Source organism: Urtica dioica, chromosome 3, assembly GCF_054948205.1.
Source record: "Urtica dioica subsp. dioica isolate 48M chromosome 3, U.dioica_male_clone48M_v1_H2, whole genome shotgun sequence".
NCBI classification, from domain to species: Eukaryota; Viridiplantae; Streptophyta; class Magnoliopsida; order Rosales; family Urticaceae; genus Urtica; species Urtica dioica.
The window spans coordinates 21387970-21392388 of NC_142758.1; the positions used below are offsets into that span (position 1 = coordinate 21387970).

The 4419-nt window shown below is 42.2% G+C and overlaps 1 long non-coding RNA gene across 1 annotated transcript; it reads left to right on the forward strand.

Moving 5' to 3' along the window:
* The first annotated feature begins 2821 nt into the window (after nucleotides 1-2821).
* On the forward strand, nucleotides 2822-4207 carry LOC149402480 (uncharacterized). Its single transcript, XR_016295973.1, has 2 exons — nucleotides 2822-3405; nucleotides 3753-4207. It is a non-coding gene; the product is annotated as an uncharacterized LOC149402480 (long non-coding RNA).
* The last annotated feature ends 212 nt before the right edge of the window (nucleotides 4208-4419 follow it).

Consider the following 4419-nt stretch of genomic DNA (forward strand, 5'->3'; position numbering starts at 1 on the left):
GAAGACCGCACTTTAAAGTTGAATAATGTTTATTTTGTTCCTACCTTTGGAAAGAACTTAATATCCGTTGCTCGTCTTCTTGAGCAAGATTATTGTTTAAAGTTCATTAAAAATGGAATTCGTATTTCGTTTCCTGGTAATTCTTTTGTCACTGATGCATGTATGAAGAATGCTCTTTTCTACATCTATCCCACTAAACCTTCTCTTTTAGACACCGAAATAGATAATGATCTAATTAGGGAGCCAAAGAGGATCAAACTTTCTGAATCCTCCGATCTAACAAAATCAACATACCTCTGGCACTTAAGACTTGGTCATATCAGTCTAGATAGGATTAAGAGACTTGTGAGGGATGGTCCACTCCAAGCCTCTGCAATAGGTTCACTACCTACTTGTGAATCCTGTATAGAAGGAAAAATGACTAAGTGACCTTTCTCCGATAAGGGTCGAAGAGCCACTGAGTTGCTGGAACTAATACATTCTGATGTATGTGGTCCGCTCAACCAATAGGCACGTGGAGGATACGAATACTTCGTTACCTTCACTGATGATTACTCAAGATATGGGTTTGTCTATTTGCTCAAACACAAATCCGAGACCTTTAATGTATTTAAGGTCTTTAGGGCTTTAGTGGAAAAGTAAACTGGCAAGGTGATCAAAACCCTTCGATCCGATCGAGGTGGTGAGTATATGTCTGGAGAGTTCGATGACTTTCTTAAAGAAGAAGGTATCGCTTCTCAGCTTACCGCACCTGGCACACCTCAACAAAACGGAGTGTCAGAGAGAAGGAACCGAACTCTAATGGAGATGGTTAGATCAATGATGAGTTACTCATCACTCCCTCCTTCCTTTTGGGGATATGCCCTCGAAACAGCCGCTTACATTCTGAACCAAGTTCCGTCTAAAACGGTTCCTGGTACTCCTTATGAGCGATGGACTGGCCGTAAAGTGAATCTTGGCCGCATCCGAATTTGGGGTTGCCCTGCACACGTGCTGAGGCAAAAGACTAGCAAGTTGGCTAGTAGGTCAGAATTGTGCCTGTTTGTAGGATATCCGAAGGAAACCAAAGGTTTTACTTTCTATAGTCCCGAGGACGATAAGACTTTCGTTAGCACGAATGCTCGTTTCCTTGAGGAGGACTTTATGAAGGATGCGAAACCTAGAAGCAAAATTGTGCTTGAAGAAAAGTTGGGTGAGGAAGCTTCTACCTCGTCTGTAAGAACTGTTCTTACCCCAACTGAAACACAACCTAACTCATCAGAATCTCGTCAAGTAGTACTTCGACGTAGTGGGAGGGCTACTCAAAAGCCTGACAGGTACATGTCTTATGGAGACTCTCTTGTAGCCGTCTACGACATGGATGACCCTGTTTCCTATAGCCAAGCGATGGCTTGTTCTGAATCAAACCTTTGGCTTGACGCCATGAAAGTTGAAATGCACTCGATGTATGTCAACAAAGTCTGGAAACTTGTAGACCTTCCTGAAGGGATTAAACCCGTAGGGTGTAAGTGGATATACAAGAAGAAAAGGGGTCCTGATGGGAACGTCGAGACGTTCAAAGCACGACTTGTGGCAAAGGGTTATACCCAACAAGAAGGGATTGACTATGAAGAAACCTTCTCGCCAGTCGCAATGCTTAAATCCATCCGCATACTCCTATCCATAGCTGCAGCTCTCGACTATGAGATCTGGCAAATGGATGTCAAGACAGCCTTTCTGAATGGCAATCTTGACGAGCGCATTTACATGGCTCAACCAGACGGTTTCGTGGATAAAGGTCAAGAGACCAAGGTTTGTGAGTTGCTTAAATCCATTTATGGACTAAAGCAAGCATCTAGGTCATGGAATATTAGATTCGATGAAACTGTAAAGAGCTTCGGCTTTGAACAGTCAATAGATGAGCCTTGTGTTTACAAGTTAATACACGAAGGCAAAGTTGTGTTTCTGGTACTATATGTCGATGATATACTACTCATTGGTAATGACGTGGGTAAGTTATCTGAGGTTAAGGTCTGGCTAGCAAAGCAATTCGATATGAAGGATCTAGGAGAAGCCGCGTACATTCTGGGAATCCAAATCTTTCGAGATAGGAAAAACCGGACCCTGTCGCTCTCTCAAGCATCTTATATTGATAAGGTGATGGATCGCTTCTCGATGCAAGACTGCAAGAGGGGTCAAACACCCTTTAGGCATGGAGTTTCACTCTCTAAGGACCAGTCTCCCAAGACTGCACAAGAGATTGAAGACATAAGGAAGATTCCTTACGCCTCTGCCGTAGGAAGCCTCATGTATGCTATGCTTTGCACTAGACCTGATATATGTTTCGCCGTTGGCGTAGTTAGCCGTTTCCAATCCAACCCTAGACCCGAGCACTGGATTACTGTTAAGCATGTTCTTAAGTATCTTCGAAGAACTAGGAACTTGATGCTTACATACTCAGGTACTGAACTGACTATGACGGGATATACCGACTCCGATTTTCAAGCGGATAAGGATTCCAGGAAATCCACTTCGGGATCTGTGTTCATCCTTAATGGTGGAGCTGTTGTGTAAGGACAAGTTTCTGCGTCACTCGTATTTGGAGATAATAAGCGAGTTTCCGTTGTTACAACTAAATTCTCGAGTGGGTTATATTTCAATGGATTTATCGAATTAATTTTAAATATATTAAGGTTATGGAAATCTCGGAATAAACAAAGGAATTATCGAGTATAACTCGATTAATAAATTAATTCCGAGGAAACATTCCGGAAATTAATTTAAGAAATAAATTCTTAAGGACGAGAATTAATTCCGAGAAACCTTAAATATATTTAAATTATTCGAGAACGAACGAGAAAATTCTCGGTTCGAATCATATAATTGTAATCCGTTCGGTTATGGATTTAATTAAATAATTATATGAAGAGGACTTGGTTGTAATGATTTTTAATGGACCCATTTGAAAGAAAACAAGGAAAAGAGGTTGGATTGTAATTAATAGGATAAGGTTGAGCATTGCCACGTCATTAGTGTGTGGAATCTTCTTCAAAGTGATGTTTATCACTTAGCCGAATAAGGGAATCGGCAACCAAGAAAAAAAAAAACATACCAGCCCAAGAAAGAGAAAAGACACGGGAAAAAAAAAGAAAGAAGAAGAAGAAGAGAACCCGAGCGAGAGAGAGAGCCGAGAGAAGGGAGAGCAAGAGAGAGAGAGCGGTCGAGCGAGCGAGAGAGAGAAAGAGATCGAGGGAGAGCGAGCGACTGAGGAAGGAGAACGCTCGGCCGAGAGCCATCGAGCCCGCGCGCGCATCCCAGCCGAGCAGAGCGCCGACGCCGTGAGTCACCAAGGATCGTCGCCGAGGAAAATCACGCCGGGAAAGAGAGAGAGAACCCCGGAGACTCCAAATCCATGAAAGAATTTGGGTAAGAAATCAAACCCGTTGATTGGTGATTTCTAGGGTTTAAGATTGGGGGTTTTTCATGGTTTGAGGTTTGGAACGAGATTGATGATGATTATTTGTTTTGGGGTGATTTTGGATGAGTTGGATTTAAAATTGTTCCAGCCGTGTGTTTGTTTTGATTTCTGGACGAGATTGAGATTCCTTGGTTTTGGTTCTGGCCGTGTGACTGAGATTAGTTGTTTTGGGTTTCTTTGGACGAGTTATTGTTATTGTTTGTGATATTGTTGCTGACTGTGTACGTGTAAGGTTGTTTTGAAGTTTTGTTATAGAGTTGTTAAGTCGTTCTCTTTTGTTGTGAGTTGTGTCGAGTGTTAGGCTCGGTCTAGGTGGGCGGCACAGGCCTCGAGGCAGCGGTTCGGGACGGCGAGGGCGCTGTCCAAGAGTGTCGGAGCTGCTGCGCGAGTGACGACGGAGCGGGGCTGGTCAGCGAGGTTCATCGGCTCGGTTGGGACGAGCTGTTGGGCCGGGGACGGCAGCAACTTTGTGGCGGCTCTCGGGGGGGCTGTTCACGGCTGTCGGGTTTCGTTCGGAGACTCGCGAAGTCTCGGTTTAGTGTTAGAAAGTCTAGAAATTTCCCGAGTCTCGACTCGTGCTAGTGCGAACTATAATTATTTTTGTTGGGTCGTTCTAGATTATGAGAGTTGCGATATAATATCAATATGTATGTTTTGTAATTAAGCTCGTTTAATATAAGTTAGTAAGGAAAATAAATTAATATGTATCATTATTAAACTCGTTGATTATTCACGTAATTATTTAGTATATTTATCTTAATTATGTATTAAAAATCGAGTTCGACTATAAGCTCGACTCTTTTAATTTGGAAAAAGAATATCAACGAGAAATGTTTTATTTACGTTCTCAAACGTTATAACTTGTCAATAAAAAGAGACAAGTCATAGAATATTTTCTAAACCACATTTGAGAAGTGTCGGTTTGAGTTATTTTCATATAACTTACGTATTCTATAGATTGT